Consider the following 16,586-nt stretch of genomic DNA (forward strand, 5'->3'; position numbering starts at 1 on the left):
GCCCAACCGGAAAGTAGCCATTTTTAATTCATATATTTTTCATGTGTTTTATATTCTTTCGAACTCCTCCTAGGCCGTGATTTCAATCTTCTTGAAACTTTGCAGGTAGTATCTGTGGACCATCATGACAAAAAGTTATCAGTGACCACAATTTAAACCAATTAACACCAATAAACCACTAAAACCTGGTCTCCTTTCCTAGAGTTATCCAGACCTGCTTCATCTCTACAGATTCCTCTCTCTTCTCTTACTCAAATCTTCCCAATCCCGAAATGATTATTCATAATGACAAAATACCCCACAACATGCTTGCTTAATACTGCCTATGCTGACTGGTAAATGCCAACGCTATATTTCATCACCAAATAAGAAATAAAAGCTCATAAGAGCCATCTGAGTATGATGATATAACAGCTGCATGGTGATACAAGCCTAAAATGACCTTAATTTTTTCACTAGATAAGCTCATGTTGTAGTGTGTCTCTTTTGTTTCCATGGTGATGTTTGAAATATTCTCTTTGCTCATCTGTGATAGGAATGTGAAGATGCATTTAAACAGCTTATCCTGAATTTGACCTCAGCCAGGATTTTGGCTATTATCCTGCTCACTCAGTGCATGCAAATAACAGCTAAATTCTGGCCACAACATATTTGGATGGCAGATAAACAGTAATATTCATACAAGATATTGTGCTTGAATTACATACATTTCAATTGCAGTTAAATTCAGTCTGACAGTCAGCAGCAATTAAGTAAATCTATTTCCACATGACAGTATTTTCCTCATTATGCCCGTCTGCTTGACCGAAGTTGCATTGCTGTGTAAACTGAACAATTGCTTTCAATGAGTAAGGTAATTATTCCCCCTGGGTAAAACAAAGTCAACCCATGTGGTTCTGACCTTCCCACACACTCGCTGTCTACTTACCAGCCCAAAGAAAAAAAATCTACATAAAATATTCATAACTGTGCATAATCAGACATGCTGTTCAAGACCTAGTTTATGTGTTAGGAAGCTGTAAACTGCCTCTGCACTCAACAGCCCATATTAGATTCTGAGTTTGTGAGAAGGAAATGTTGAAAAACCACTGTACCCGTTGGTTCAGATGGCTGTATGAAAATCACTGTGAACATCAAAGGTAGTTTGCTGCAGAAGCATTATAAAACAGGGGCCTGAGTGTAAGCACTCAGAACCTTAAGATGAAAGGTCAAAACAGTGGAGAACAGTCTCTGTGGTTTGTATTTCTTATATTTTAAGATTGAAGTAAAATGCTGTTGGTGACTTCTGCCGTAAAATCACTTTATTTTTTAGAAAAGTCTGTGATGTCTCCTTAACTGGCACAAACTGTCGGTGTAGATGTTGTACTCACTCTGCTCTGTGCGTAAATGAGCGTGATTCTATAGTTCAGACGCTTACATAACGGGCAGAGACTAATTAGTTAAGACTTTATTCTCTTTACTATTTTAAAGAACTGCAGAGACTTAAGTTTCATCAACATTACCATCTTTATCATCTTAACATCATCACTGGGTAGAGGCAGTTACTGATACTGTATAAATCAGGTTAAGGATAACGACGACCACGCTTAATCAGATTAATGTCTGTGATCTCTACAGTCAGTAATGAAATGGCACTCTGTGCCCACACCATATGTGTCTTATAAAACACACACTAATGCACACACACACACACACACACACACACACTCACTAAGAGTAGTGTGCCACCACAGGGGACACAGTAAGGGCAAGCACACATCATGTCCTCAGGGCCAATCAAATTCACTCAGCTCACGTATTGGTTTTTGCATTGTCACATGGTGCATCCTGCAGCAGTTTTGGCATGTGTTTTACTGGAAAATCAATACTGCTACACACACTACAGTATACAGATTTTCACACACGCAGGTTCACAATGTTAAAAAATCATCAGTTAAAGTGCCATAACAATCTACTATGATTATGCTTTTGCATAAGCGTGTGCGAGTCTGAGTGTGCAAGTGAGAGTTCACTTATGTGACGACACAAGTGTGTGATGTTTTTTTTTGAGAGTGCACTTGAGTTAATAGGAATTCATGTGCATATTAGAGCTTTGAACTTCCCTCACACGGTAGGAATGGAATTCCAGAAATAATTTTGTTGAGATTGCCTAGTTTGTTCTGTGTTGTGCAAAGTCTCTGAAAAGACACTGCAGTTCCAGGCTGGATTACCAAGCTTCTGGAAGGCCTATGATCACACAGCCCTCTTTGGAAATGCCAAGATGTTAGCCTTCATGCTAAACAATCAGAACAACACTAGCTTGAAGCAATGCAGAGATATCGACCATTACGTAAGTACTGATAGATTATTGTCATTAAGTAGGTAAAAATAGTTGTATAGCAGGCTTAAAGGGCTTTTGAAGCAGTTATTTTTCTTGTAAAAGAAGGATATATTAAAGTTTGCTTCATTAATTTGTATGATTTAATTTGTGCTCATTGAAAGAAAGTGTAATGAAGGGATAAATTACTTTAAAACAGTTCAGTTAGCCTATTTTTTTGCTATGAAGATTTCTTTGTTTCTCTGTCACAAAAGTGGGAAAAACAACAAAACATCGGTATCGGCCAAATTGTTATTTTAAACATCATTGTCAACACAGAATTTCACAATCAGTGCATCCCTATTAAGAATACAATCTGCTATCATCTGACTGCATGTATTGTAATGTTAGTAACACCATGTACATAATCAGGCCCAACGCAGGGTAAAATGACTAAGGAGGCAGGTAAAAGTTGCGAGTGGGCAATTTATTTTTCTTAAAGTAGGCTGAAATTAATTAATTTACCCAGGCTTTGAGCTGACATGTAAGAATAAAATATTTCTAATAAGTTTAGCTAGTGCAGTAACGTTAAGCTAATGTTAGAAACTGCTAATTTTACACGAGTTACGTCTAACTAGGATGTGTAGGCTATCGCTTGACTGTAACTGAGGCACCTGTCACATCAGGGTCTGAGGGCGGCTGCGCTGTGATGCTATGGGAGAGCTGCACGCTCCTCGTCATCAGATGAAAATGACGGGTCATTTATCTCTCCCCGATCATATTCTCCATCACTTATGTCCAAATCTAGCTTGCTCAAGTTTCTGATAATGCAGCGGCCTTGTCAAAAGACATGTAAACAATACGCGTTGCTAGGCCACCGACGGTGGTCTGAGCGTTTTTTTAAGGTGCAAAGTCATAGACTTATTAATGAAGTGAGAGGACGACTGGAGCGCTCGCTCTCTGTGTCAGATATCGTTGCAGATGGGATTACATTGTTGTTAGTAGTTGAAGGCCCCCATGCGATGTAGAACTTAGCCTTTTAGTAATTGTGTTGTGTTAGTACGTTTTATGGATGTATGATGTTGAAACAAGGGGGCAGAAAATACAACTGTCCAAACTGTACAAAAGCCCCTTTTGCCCCCTCGTGGCGCCGGGTGCATACATAATGCGTATGTAACACCATACTGATTTTATTCAATTATAGTTGTATTACTTATTTCAGACTTCAGTTTTCAGAGTTGGAAAGTAACTAAGTTTATTTACATGAACATATAGTTTTGAAGTTCTTGAGAAGTTCCATTTTATGCTACTGTACAAAACATATGATTGGGACAAATAAAATTGATTGATTGATTGATTGATTGATTGATTGATTGATTGATTGATTGATTGATTGATTGATTTTACTACCTGCTCAGCAACAAAACTCTGATCGTCAAAGTTAATGACTAGCAAGTGAAGAAAGTGCAGCATTTAGAAGTTAGAAAGACAGATATTTCACTCAGGGGTTGGTGGAGACCAAAACAGAGATAAAAGGAGAGTGGGTATTGTGGCTTAAATTCATCAGGCAGACAGAAACACAAGTCCTAATTAATGCAAATGTTGCTGTGTCTCTGTTGAATGTGTAAATAAGTAGTCTTGCATTGCTAGACATATCTCCACAACACTGTGTCAGTGTTGGAGTAAGCTCTGGTAACACCACTTATCTATTCTAGGATTGGGGGAAAAACGCTTAGGCTTGTTTGTTTGAACCAATCACAATAATCCTTGGTGGCGCTAAGCCCTGGGTGCAGCAATGGTGCCCTTGCAAAATAGTTGGCAGAGATAGCAGAAAGGTCTATTGCGCAACGTGAGCTTTAAAATTGAGTAACTTTCTATTTACACCTTTGCAAAAACTTCACATAAAAACCAATGCATTTCAATGGATTTCAGAATTCAGTATCTGTCTGAAATCACCAGCAAATTTTACAGGCAAAACATTTTAATGCAACCTTGAGTCTCTTCCGTTGGTGATGTTAAACTGAGGCTCTAAAACTATTTAATTACTGTGTGTCTCTGATATTGCTGTACGGATTTGCTAAAACTACATTGAATTTCCCCCTAGTGGCAAATCCCAGCTCCAAAACCAGACCTACTTAGTATACTCCATTTAACCAGAGTTGAAAATTGATATCTAAAAATAAAACAAACTGCACTTTGTGACGATACAGAACACCACTAAAAGCCACTAAGAGGTATTTTGGGGTGTCCACTGACCTGTACGCGGTATTAGGAATCATTGCCCGCTGTTTCCCTGAACTGAATATGTCAGAACTGTCAACTGTCAATTCGGACTTACACTATTCAAGAATTTGACTTGAGATCCTCTTTAAGAAACAACAACATCTGCTTCTACTGCAATAACCTTTTGACAAATTGTAACTCCCAATACCCAGAAATCCTGTAAGGTCAGTCAGTTGCATTGCATTGAGTATGTTCACATTCACCAACATAAGGGGTGTGTGATGCTTTTGCTACATTCACATCATATGAATATTACTTTATTCATCCTTTTCTGACTTACAAAACTGTGCATATGCTGCTGTAAAGCTGTCTACATATGGGATGTAAACAATGTATACCAAAGGGAACGATAAAGTTTTGTCTGAATAAAGTAGTTTTCTCTGCTGTTCAGTAGACAGATTGGACTTGTCACTTTGTGTAAGTGGAGAAGATTTCCCACCAGTGACCATACCCAGCAAACAGGGCAACACTGTGGGCTGTCACATAGGCAGGGATGGTTCCCAACTTTGAAAATCTTTCCAGTAATGTCTTGTTAAACCGGCATTTGCAGATTTCCTTGGCCACTCCGGGGCAGTGAAAAAGAGCTGTAAACACAACATTGACTTATTCTCAACTTTTGATTTAAATTTGTCAGCAACCGAACCAGTTGCCTATTTACACATCCAGTAGGTACAGAGTAACATTAGCATTCATTTGGATTCATGTTTCTGTTAGTCTGTCTTCTGTATGTCTTCCAAACATACATCCACAGTGCTGGAGAAAGGTCTGACTGCATGAGGTAACATTTGGGTATAGGGGGAAAAAAATGGCTGGCTTATTTGTTGTTGTTCTCTAAACCAATCACAAACATAAAGTTGATGGTCAAAAAACCAAAACAATGAGCTGAAAGATGCCTATATGCGCTGTAGAGCTAATGGGAACTGCAGAGTCTGGTGATAATTATCTGTTGAGTTTGTGATTATGGGTGACCCCTTTAACATAGTACTAAACATTGTCATTTTATTCATTGTTGACCTTTAATGGCTTCAAACCACCAGCAAATGTGATACAAAGTTTCACAATTTCGTTTACAATATCTTGAAAAAAAAGACGCAAAACAAGAAGTAAACTTGACATCACCAACTTGTAATCCCATCAAAACTTGGCTTCTTTTCCTTTGGGAACTAAAAAGTATGAAAAATCTACAAACTCCTCTCCCTCAATACAACACTATACATAATGCAAGCGTGCAGCAGCAAGCAATACTCTGACAATCAATAATGCAGCCTGGATAGGTTCACATTCTGTTGGAGACATTCGCGTGACTAGTGCAGCAAAAAGATATTAAGTCACTGATGAAACTTTAGAAACATTTTTTCTTATATTTTAAATTAAACTGTGTACATGTTTATGTTGTTGACACATGGGTTATAAATCCCCTAAGGTTTTCTGACGTTTGTCCAGTTTGACAGTCCTACAGTTTCTTTATTGAGCTTCAGGGATTGGTCCTGGTGCAGGAAAATTCAATTTTGACGATGCACAGCAGCCCTTAACCCATGATGCTCCCAGGTGCTCCACTTTCCTCCTTAGTCAGCGGTAACCACTTTTCTGTTATGCTTCAAAAACTGCTCCATTTTCTTTTTTTTATGTCAATAATGCTTTGCTTTCCTCACAGCCTATTCATCAAAGATCTCCCCACTGCAGCAACTTACATTTCTCAGCCTTTGTCACGCAGCTCCTGCGTTCTGCTTTAATTATGCCCTGTTTACTTTGGTTGTTTAAGTTATAGTTGCTTACATTTTTTAAATCCAAATCTATGCCTGCTGGGGTTGTGATTAATTATGTCTGCATTGCCAGGTTGCCTGACAGATGTAATGGTACACAGTAGGAATTGGTTTCACGTATTCCACATTTCCGCTGCGAAATCATTGGCTAGATCCAAATGTGTGTCTCATACCTTTCTCTGTATTTTCATACGGGCTTCCCGGGCTGCAGATTCATTAACACTTTAACAAATAATACCTCCTCTCTCACACATGTGTTCTGTTATTTGTCATGTTGACTTGTGGTGGTTTGATCTCCTTAAAAATCTACGAATCTTTCAGTGTTGTAGTTGTAATGTAGCTTAGACAAGGTGAAGGCTGAAAAGGACAAACTTTTTGAAACCATCAGATAAACAAACAAGGCCTCAGCAACATCCATCAATTTACCTTAAAGTAACCACACATCATCTGTACACACACACACACACACACACACACACACACACACATACACACACACACAAACACTTTCACAGCAATCTATCGTCATCTGTCATCAAAGAGTTGCTGTCACGGAAGTAGCAGCAGCAGATTGGCTTTCAGAAATTAAGCGAGAGATGGGATCTGAGCTGGCGTATGTGTGCATGTGTTTCTTAGGGTTTGGATGCATTTCCTGTTCTGTGACTTTTCTTCTGTAAGTCTGTCTGTGCTCCTGTGTGAGTGGTCCTCTATTTGCCATGTTTTTGTCCCTGCATATCTCGGCTATGCTTGTTTGTGAGTTTGGTTGCATGCATTGGATATCTGGGTTTCTGTGTGTGTGCGTGCTTGTCCATGGTTCATCTTCATGTGTGTATGTTTGTGTGTGTGTGTGTGTCTGCTAGAGAAAATGGATTTAGGCAGATGATGCAATAGTTTTGTCCCCTTGTGTATTGCTCCACATGAGCTAAAGGCTCCGGAGTCCACTGATGTACAATTTTGTGTGTGTGTGTGTGTGTGTGTGTGTGTGTGTGTGTGTGTGTGTGTCTGTGTGTCTGTGTGTCTGTGCGTGTGCATGCATGTGTGCATGCGTGCGTGCATGTATGTCTGTGTCGGGCTATTTCACTAGATGCATCTTGTTAAAAAAAGACAGGAAGGTTAGCAAAGCCATAATCCTTAATTGTTTAAAGTGCAGTATTAAAATGCAGGATTTCATCTGTTTCTTTTTTGGTGTATTCTTAGAAAGAGTTTATGAACTCATAGGAAAAGCTGTGTCTGGCATTGAAGATTTTTTATTGTGTTTAAAACCATTACAGCCAATAAATAAAAAAAATTCTTTTATTTTTTAGCATTATTGAGGCTAACATTACTTATTGGTTTGGTGAAAAAAGGTGAAATCTTTCATCCTGAATCTAAATCAGGCTTCTCAGTATTTTACTGGCCCACTGCTCTGCAATCACTGAGCTGCAGTAGTTGAACATCTTCCACAATTTGAGCTGGAAAGACAAATTAAGTGTGTAGAGTAGTGATGTTTATGAAAATTATTTTTCTTCATTGAGTGATGACCTGTTTTTTGCAGTGAATACAATGGGCTTCATGCAGGAACTACTTGGACAAACATATTTCTTCTTACATGCCACATATGAACGAGTGATTTAAGAGAACTTGTGGCATTCACCAATTTTCTCACATTAGATCTTTTTCTTCAAAAATTAAATTGACCAGTTTTCTAGGTCATACAGTCATGTATATATAGTCTCCCTTTCTACAATTCAATTTGAGTTTAAATATGTTCAAATGTTCAAAAATGTATGAACTCACTAGCAAGGACCACACTATCATTACATGTCATTTAGCTGACACCTTTATCCAAAGCGACTTACAATTAAAGTGATGGTTCGGAGTAATTTACCCTAGGGTCCTTTGCACCATGACCTCGAGCCAAACACCCCCCCAGAAGCTTTTTTTCACCTGGGTCGAACATTGGGAGAGTTAGCGTAGAGTAGCGTTATCAGCTGAATAGCTTAGCGCAGGGGCTAATGGATCCGAAGTATCTCTTAACATTACCCCACTAATAATGCCCGAAATGATACCAAACGTCTACAGTTGTACAAATAGGTTATGCACTCATAAAACAATGGATTGTAAAGTTTGTAAGTACACCAGAAGTTTATGTAAATAAACCTGCTGGCTTCTGCTCTCTGCTGTTGTTAGAGCAAGCAATTTGCTTAGTTTTCAGCCATTAAAATAATAATTTTGTGCATTATGAATTCAGCTCTCCTTCTTAGCAGATCATCTAGCTCTATTCGACTTGTGATTAAAAGAGTATGTGTAGATTTAGAAAAGCAAGTCTTAAGAGACTGTTCTAAAGACTTACAGTGTTTTTCCAACTCCGCAGTCCTTGCCTCTCTTTTCCTCTTCAAGTTGACCGCAAAGGAATATTTGAAATCTCTAATAAATCCTTTAGTTGCCTGCCGAATAAATTCAGGGTCAGAAACTGAGTCAATATTGATTGATATAAACTCAGCCAGTTTGGTTCTAAATTCTGCATCAAAAACTGCGTTCTGGAGAAGGGAATTATTAAATTGCCACCTCCTAGATCTTTCTGCTAACATATCACAATGGAATGTGGTTATCAGCGCATATCATACACAATGTCTTGTGTACCCTACCGGAATTCGCTGATAAGTTTGTAGCAAAGGGATTAGATCTGAGCAAAGTGTGGTAAAAACATAAAAAAATAAAATAAATCCCCTAACCCTCTGAAACCACAGACCCCGTTCCTTATCTGTAAGCTATGTGGCCACATCAAACGCAGCTCGCTAAACTCTAGCCCACAATTGCCCCTCCTGTCTAAAGTCACAGTTACGTTGAAACAGGTCTGGTGAACTTTTATGTTAAACATGAACGGGGTTACAAAAACCCTAGAACTAGGTCTCAACCAGCAATCAAATCCTGAAATAAGCTATGTGAAAAACACACTAACTGGTTGGAGTAACAAACATAGATTATAAGCTGAATAGTCAGCATTTAACATGTTCTTTCAGTCTGGTTAAATGTTCCTTTAAAGCTTGGCTCCAAAGCTTGAGACAAATTTAGCACGGTAGCCCAGATACCGCTAGTCCACAGCCGTTGGGTCCGCCAGCCTCGGCCCCACCGCCGGCCCCAGCACCAAACGCGAAGTCCCTCTTACTCTTTTACTCTTTAATTGTCCTCTGGCTCCGTCGTTGGCAACAGGCCCCGGTGCGGAGCGGCCTGTGTGAATGTTGCGTCATCCTCCATATCCAACTCCTGACAGAAAACGTCCGCATCTGTGGCAAATGTCGCAAAATTATTTTAACACAATAACACTAGCCTTACTAAATGTCAGGTCTTTGGCAAGTAAATCATTTTTAATCCATGATTTTATTATTAAGCACAATCTTGATTTTATGTTTTTAACTGAAACCTGGTTAGACCATAATAACAGTGCTGCTGTTCTTATAGAGTCAACTCCCCCTAACTTCTGTTTTATGAGTGACCACAGAGTGAATAAGAAAGGAGTCTCCATTTGTTTAATGATTCATTCCAATGTACCCAAATATCTTATGGAAACTTTGCTTCTTTTGAATATGTGGCTCTTCAGCTAAGGTCCTCCCCTCGACCTATATTTCTAAATCTCTACAGACCACCTAAATACTGTGCATCCTTCTTTGGCGACTTTACTGAACTGCTGTCTATAATCTGTATTAACTTTGATTGTGTAGTTATTGCTGTTGATATTAACATTCATGTTGATAACCCCCAGGATAGAGGGACCAAAGAACTGTTTTGTATTTTTGAGAACTATGGACTGACTCAGCATGTGACAGAGCCCACACACAACAAGGGGCACACTCTGGACTTGATTATCTCAAAGGGTTTGAACATTTCCAAGGTTGTGGTGACTGATGCTGCTCTCTCTGATCATTCCTGTGTTTTCTTTAATGGCAATATCTCTATGCACAAAAGTGTCCAAACAAAGGTAATCAGAAATCGATATATCACTGAAAAAACAAGTGCGTTCAGTCAGCTTTTCTCCTCCACACCCGCCCTCACTGGGGTCTCAGTCACTGAGCTTGTAGACAATTTCAATTGTAAAATGTTATTGATGCCATTGCTCCCACTAAAGTCAAAGCTGTCTCTGGTAAGAAAAGATCTCCATGGAGAAATGTCATACTGGTAAGAACAGAAAAAGAGATAAGAAAGAAAAAAGAGAGAGTATCGAAAAGCGGAACGCAGGTGGCGGACCTCAGGAATGCTAGGCGGTCCTTCTTCTCGGACATTATTGCCAAAAACAATAATAATTCACGTGCTTTGTTTGCTACTGTTGATAGGTTAACAAACCCTCCAGTACCAGTAGCATCTGAATTTTTATCCACCAAGGCCTGCAATGATTTTGCCACTTTCTTCAAAGACAAAATTCAGAAAATTAGACAAACAGTGAGTACTTCCATATCGAGTACAGAGTATGTGTTGTCACAGTGTCCAGGCAAAACAAATTCCAATATGACCCAATTCCATATGATTAACCGTAAAAACCTGGAGGACATTATACAACATCTGAAAACCTCCTCCTGTTGCCTTGATATTCTACCAATGGGCCTGTTGTTTGGCTACAGATCTTCTACAGATTGTAAACACATCTCTTCTTTCAGGTATCTTCCCACAGGCCCTGAAAACTGCAGTCATCAAGCCACTCTTAAAAAAGAACAATCTAGACATGTCACTAATGAGCAACTATAGGCCAATATCAAGCCTTCCATTTTTAAGTAAAATCATTGAAAAAACGGTTTCTCAACAACTCAACCTTTTCTTGTCATTAAACAACAGTTTTGATGCCTTCCAGTTGGGTTTTTGACCACATCACAGCACTGAGCCCTTGTTAACGTCTTTAATGACATCCACTTAAACACAGATAGTGGCAAAATTTCAGTCTTGGTATTACTTGATCTCAGTGCTGCATTTGATACGGTCGACCATGACATATTACTAGACTGATTGGAAAACTGGGTTGGCATCTCTGGCTCAGTACTAAAGTGGTTTGAGTCATATTTAAAGAATAGGGACTACTTTGTGTCTATAGGGAATTATACATCTGAGCATACAAATATGACGTGCGGAGTTCCCCAAGGCTCAGTTCTGGGGCCTCTCCAATTTAACATCTACATGCTTCCACTGGGTCAGATTATGGAAAACAATAAAATAATTTACCATAGTTATGCGGATGACACACAAATTTATATAACCTTATCGCCAGGGGACTATAGTCCAATACAACAAGTGTCTAAGTGCATTGAACAAATTAACGACTGGATGTGCCAGAATTTTCTTAAATTAAATGACGAAAAAACTGAGGTGGTTGTTTTTGGAGCAAAAGAGGAACGATTAAAAGTCAGCACTCAGCTTCAAACGACAATGTTAAAAACAATGGACAAAGCCAGAAATCTTGGTGTAGTCATGGACTCAGATCTGAATTTTAACAGCCACATTAAGACAATTACAAAGTCAGCCTATTACTACCTTCAAAATATATCAAGGGTTAAAGGACTTATGTCTCAGCAGGATTTGGAAAAACTTGTCCATGCTTTTATCTTCAGTAGATTTGACTACTGCAATGGTGTATTTACAGGTCTCCCTAAAACATCAATCAGACAGCTGCAGCTGATTCAGAATGCTGCAGCTGAGTCCTCACTAAGACCAAGAAAGTGGATCACATCACTCCAGTACTGAAGTGTTTACACTGGCTTCCAGTGCCTAAAAGAATTGATTTCAAAATACTTTTGCTGGTTTATAAATCACTAAACGGTTTAGGGCCAAAATACATTTCTAATCTGCTACTACACTATGACCCACCCAGACCTCTCAGGTCGTCTGGGACAGGACTGCTTGTTGTCCCCAGAGTCAGAACTAAATAGGGGGAAATAGCATTCAGTTTTTATGCTCCACATATCTGGAACAAACTCCCAGATAACTGCAGCAACTCTCAGTTCTTTTAAATCAAAGCTAAAGACCTATCTTTTTGATGTTGCCTTTCTTTAAATAACTATTCATTTGTTATACTGAAGTTGCATTGATGACTGTATGACACTTGATAACTGCTCTTTAATGTTTAATTTGTTATACTGCACTGTAACTTTTATTTGCGTATTTTATCTCTCAGTTCTTTAAAGCGCCCATATTATGCTAATTTTCAGGTTCATAACTGTATTTTAAGGTTGTACCAGAATAGGTTTACATGGTTTAATTTTCAAAAAACAGCATATTTTTGTTGTACTGCACAGCTCTCTCTCTCACTGCTGCAGATCCTCTTTTCACCTGGTTTCTGTTTTAGCTACAGAGTGAGACCTCTTTTCATCTTCTTCTTCTGTACTATCTTTGATTGCACTCGCACAAGCGCAGTAGCTCAGATGTAGATCATGTCAGCTAGCTAACTCTAGAGACAGTAAAAGAATGCCTGTTTCTCCAACTTTGGTCAGTTACAAGGCAGGATTAGCTGGCACACTTCTAAATGAGGGCGCACATGTAAGTAGTTCTTTTGTAGATTATGGTGAACTTGTGTGTGTTGCAGCAGTGCTTTGCTATTGAGAACGACGTAGGATGCTAGCGTTAGCATTAGCGTTAGCATGCTAACGCTAACGCTGCGAGCTAACGGTTGTGGTTAGCCAGCTCATTTCGGACTGTGACGTCACAGTCCGAGCCGATTTTGAACAGCTCACTAGGAGACTGAAGGCAGGACACATTCAGAAACCGTATCTTACTCAAAACAGCATGGATGGATTTTTTTCAAAGTTTGTATGTGTGTGGAAGCACTGCACTGTAACTTTTATTCACATATTTTATCTATCAGTTCTTATACTGTACTGTCAATTTTATTCTTGTCTTTTATCTAGTGGTATTTTTGAATAGATAACGGTCATATTTCTGAGAATTTCTCCAACGCGAGTGTGACAACAGATTATCCATACAAGGACCACGTCTGTGAACTGGTCAGATTTAGTCTGTGAACTAGATCAATAAGAAGGACAACGTCTGTGAACTTGTCAGATATTTCTGTGAACTTATCAAGAGACAGACTGTGAACTGTCCCGGATTTAGCAAGGTTTACCGAGATTAAACTAAGCTTTGTAGTGACGGCTATATCATAGTAAAACGTAGAACTTAGAACGTAGAACAATCTTGTAATGGGTAACGAAAACACCAAGTCACTTTTTTTTTTTCTTTGATCATTTCTAACTGCTCTTTAATGTTATATGTAAAGCACTTTGAATTGCCCTGTTGCTGAAATGTCCTATACAAATATAACTGCCTTGCCTTGCCTTGCCTTACCACAGCAGTCACAATTCAATTTGGAATCTGGGTATATTTCAGCCAGTCTCACTTTGCGCAGGAGCACTCTGTGAACCACCTTCAGTTGTATTAAAAGTTCCCTTGCTGGCGGTAATGCCCCTCAAAACCATGACCTTTTTCCTGCAGTGTTTACATATTACCTGTCTTTTTCAGCTCACCTCTTTCATCGGCTTAAAATCCAAAATGTTGCCATATAGGCGCCGTTACCGCCACTCCTTCCTCTGAGCTCAGCAGTCACTGCATGAAAAGTGGGATTTTTGTCAGTATGCGGCACTGTAGATTGTCGTGGAACTTCAGGTTTATGGCTGTATACGGAAATTTACAGGCAACACTGAAAACTGGCTTGGCAGTTGTCCCCCCATGACCCCCCCTCCCTCTAATTCTAGGGGAGGCTTTAACGTGTAAATGAAAATGCTGTGAGCTATACAAATGCAAATCAGGGTAGCAGCAGGGGGAGTTTTACCCCAGGTGACATTTTTCTAAAAGGTATTAACTTAATTTTAAGAAAATCTCTTAAAATAGATCAGACTCAGTATAGCCTTGTAGACTCTTTAATTTTACCTTGAATTGATTTATTTAATGAAAGTATGCTAGATTAATTACTGTGTATGTCATTAGTAATGACTAATGTTATGTAAAAAAGATGTATAAAATAATTTATTGCAACAATTAGTTTTAATCAGGCTTTGCCACAAAGGTAAAATGTGCATTCCATGCTCATATAGCTCAACCACTGAGCATGGTGGCATAACTACAGTGACCTTTCTTTTGTCTTGCTCATCCAACATTGTCTGGTGGAATGGAGACAGAGGCACAACTGTACAGTTTTTTTTAATAACTGTCTTTCTGCTGACACCAAAACACTGTGCTTCACATAAAGCATATCAGCTTTGTCATTGCATGACAAGGTCCCAACCATTTGTCTTCTTAAAATACTGGCAAATTCAGCGCCATATTCACATGTCCATGGCATATGAAGCTGTTGGCTCTGCTGAAATGGCTTCATAATCTAGACTTCAATTGTCCTATTGTTATTAAGCTTTCCCAGTATTCCATTAAATCTCACTGTAATTCACCTCCACACCAGTGTGTGCGCTGTTCGCGCCCTGCTGGTTAATCTGCCCCTCTTTGTCTTCTCTATCACTCTGCCCCGCCCACTACCTTCACTGCTTCCATTTGAAAAATAGCGGCGGGACTCGGGCTATGAGTCCGAGAGTTAGAGCAAAAACTTCCGAAATATGGGCATATTTCAGGCCAAATGGTAAAAGAGTTGTCTGTACACTCTGTCAAACTTCACTTGGAAACACACAGGAGATGTTCAAGACGTTGGGAGTGGGTTTTTTCTCTCCTCCATATCACTTCCGGGGCTCCAAAGATGCGCTCACAGAAAAGGAAAATACAACGTAAGTATATGATTATTAATGAAACGGCGAGCTAGTCTGTACTGTTTAGCTCTTGATCGTACAATGACTGTCTTTGGATGTTAAACAGGCTACTTAGACTTGGCAGTAATGTTTTAAACCTGCAAGTTTAAACGCGAGCAGCACAGAGCTGTGTGTCTGGCTGCTTTCAGCGCCATTCATTACAGAGCTGAGCGGGTGAGTTGCTTTATAAAAGTGTATTTTTTGGTCTTGTAATTTACAGGAAGCAGTACGCCATCTTCACAACTCTGAGACAAACTGTAGCAGGCACCATGAACCGGAGCAAGGGTAAGATTTAAAGAATATGCTTTCATTGAATGAACTTCATTAATTATTCTGTATAAGGACATAGATACGTTAATAGATACCGATCTTAACCGTACTTTTTTTTTTTCAGACTAACCTCGCCTCATAACGAGGCTGTGACCTATATTTGCCCAGAGCTGTCTGCAAGTCCAGATTTACTTGACGCTGATAATGACGCCATTGTGTGTAAATAATTTTTACTTTTTCATCTTTCCTTGTTTAATTTTACTGTGACTTATGTTTTTTTATTCATACCACTCTCATTTAATTGTTTTCCAGCTGCCCGTAAGACATATTACGAGACAGCACGCAGGAGCTACAGGTAGAAACAACCAGATGTGGCATCGCGGGCAGAAGCTGTGAAGAGTTCAGTCGGAGTCGGTCGAGAAGAAAAGAGGGTAAGATTAGATCCGTTTGGTTAATGTGAATATTTTTCAGGTGCATTCATAGATGTGTTGTGTCCATAAGCAGTATATCACGCAGTACTGATTGTCTTTATTGATTGATTTTACAGCTGCTGGAAGCGAAACAGTGCTGCCTGCAGGTGAGGTGGGCATTTGGAAGTGCACCACCATAGACATACAGGACAAGGCACCCATAGACGTCTGCAAAATGGACTGAATTCAGACAGAACACTGCCGGTTACCTACAACTCCGAGGCGGCAGCGGGTTAGATGTGGACGGTGCTGCTTCTCGTGAGCGTGGGATATTTGTTGTGTGTGCTGTGTGTCTCCGATGCTTTGTACACAGTTTTTTTCTGATTGCGTTTGTGTTTTGTGTCAATAAAGCTCTATCTTTGAATAAACAGCATGTTCCTGGCAAATAATTTTAATTAGGATAACCAGGGCTCGACATTAAGGCTTGTCCGCTTGTCCGGAACAAGTGGATTTTTTGTAGGGCAAGAGGAACAGAAATTTACTTGCCCCACTGGACAAGTTAAAACTCAAACAAAACAAAATGCCATGTTACTTCACGTTATGTGCCACTCATTTCGTCTATGTTACAGAATTGAGTGTTAAGAGAAGAGAAGAGATTTTACCCCACAATCCCGGGCAGCGGGTCGGCGGGCCGCTAACGTTAGACCCAGCCCGCTCATTCTCTGTAAGCGAAGCAGCACATCGTTCACAGAAAACAAGTTGAAAACAGATGTCACTCGTGGCGATAGCAATGTGTGAATGAAGCATTATATACGTT

The 16,586-nt window shown here is 39.5% G+C and overlaps 1 long non-coding RNA gene across 2 annotated transcripts; it reads left to right on the forward strand.

Moving 5' to 3' along the window:
• Positions 1–14,822: 14,822 nt before the first annotated feature.
• Positions 14,823–16,152, forward strand: LOC114560794 (uncharacterized). 2 transcript variants are annotated; one of them, XR_003693240.1, is made up of 5 exons: positions 14,823–15,068; positions 15,310–15,374; positions 15,484–15,578; positions 15,672–15,790; positions 15,907–16,152. It is a non-coding gene; the product is annotated as an uncharacterized LOC114560794 (long non-coding RNA). The 2 variants fall into 2 exon arrangements; XR_003693239.1 differs by having other exon boundaries at positions 15,484–15,574.
• The last annotated feature ends 434 nt before the right edge of the window (positions 16,153–16,586 follow it).

The sequence above is a fragment of the Perca flavescens genome, chromosome 8, assembly GCF_004354835.1.
Source record: "Perca flavescens isolate YP-PL-M2 chromosome 8, PFLA_1.0, whole genome shotgun sequence".
Lineage (NCBI taxonomy): Eukaryota > Metazoa > Chordata > Actinopteri > Perciformes > Percidae > Perca > Perca flavescens.